The following is a 1,656-nucleotide window of genomic DNA, read 5'->3' as shown; positions in this document are numbered from 1 at the left end:
GTAGTGCACAATGTGTGTTGTTTTATACACGTTAATTAACCTAAAAATATTTCCTTAAAAATTTTAAGTGCATTAGCTCATGTATTATGATTTTATAAACTACTCCGCATAAATTTGTGGTCTAAAACAAACTTTAGGCGTTTGTGTGGTCAGCCTAAATTATTTTAATAAAGATAAAAGTGGAACTTTAAAATTAAGTTATTTCTAATTATAGAAAGATAACATCATTTCCCAGACAACCTAAAAATGAAAATTTGCCACATATATTGGGTCGGGGGGAGTAAATTTTATAAATTACTGGGTAGAAAATATAAATCGTAATAAAATGTGCTTTTCCTATGAGTTTGAGTTTGGTGCATAAACAGTATAAAAGTTTATCCTCGTTGCAAGTCATATTTATCTGATAGTGTAAAAAAAAATATACACCAGAAACTATATACTGTTCATAAGCTCCCTAGCAATCACATGAGTACTCCATATAATCGTATACATCATTCTCACATGCTAGGAGGAAAAAGGGCAGACAAATACACCAAAAATCCCGCATTCGCGCAGGGTCGGGCTAAGAGCCACACTGGGTGAAAGCCTACCATGACGCAACCAGTGGTTGATTCCACAGCTCACACTCATAACTATAGATCATGAGAATGGAAAAAGGAAATTACAAAGTTTTGCATGAACAATGCATTGAAAGGTACGTTGCTACAGAAGGTGGATGGAAAATTGCATCAAATGGAAGAGTTAATATGTCAGGAAAGCACCCTATAGAAAAATGCTTTAGCTCATCTCAAGATTAAGCAAATAAAATATTCAGCCATGGAGAAAGAGCCAAACCTGGTCCCCTTACAATGATGTCAACACTTGCAAACTTAGAAATATATGTCAAAAATGACTTTCCTTTCAATAGTCTTTCCTTCAATAAGCTGATGGTGTCATTAAATAAGCATCCTTGTTATCTTTGTTCTCTGGAGATTGAAGCAAAAAAGCGTGAAGTGAAGCATGCGCTCCTTGCAAGTAAAGCACACAACTTACCAGCATGTATGAATTTACAATTGTAACAATCAAACTGCAACTAAATCTTTCAGCATCTAATATATAATAATGCCGATAGTAATCCAACCAAATTCAGCTGCATCTCGTTGGGATTACTTTGTGTGTCAGAGTTTGGAACACACACTTCTCTAAAACGGATGGCTTCTCGTTGGGATTACTTTGTGTGTCAGAGTTTGGAACACACACTTCTCTAAAACGGATGGCTTCTCGTTGGTATTAAACATGTTATGACTTCATCAAAATTTATTTAGAGACAACTTCACAAATGCCTAGTGCCATTTATCCACCATTGTGAACTATTTGAAGGGGAGAAAATGTTTAACAAGGTGTCACAAAAGACTCAGACAGCAGATTGCTCTCTATAATTTAATAAGTATATACTACTAATGATACAGTAAAGTGGACCACGGATACTTCTCTTTGCCCCTGTAATTTTTTTTTAAAAATCATTTCTCAATCCTAACATCATATGAGGGTGAAGATTGTGGATTGATGAAATTAATCTCCTTTGGTGGTGGGTCCCATGATGGTGGCCTGAGGATGTTTATCACAGCATCAATACCATCTCATTTCAGTGGCCGCCGCGTTGTAAGCCAAAGCAGC

This window comes from Lycium barbarum, chromosome 2 (assembly GCF_019175385.1).
Source record: "Lycium barbarum isolate Lr01 chromosome 2, ASM1917538v2, whole genome shotgun sequence".
Lineage (NCBI taxonomy): Eukaryota > Viridiplantae > Streptophyta > Magnoliopsida > Solanales > Solanaceae > Lycium > Lycium barbarum.
The sequence above is the reverse complement of the archived record's forward strand: the minus strand, read 5'-3'. Positions refer to the sequence as shown.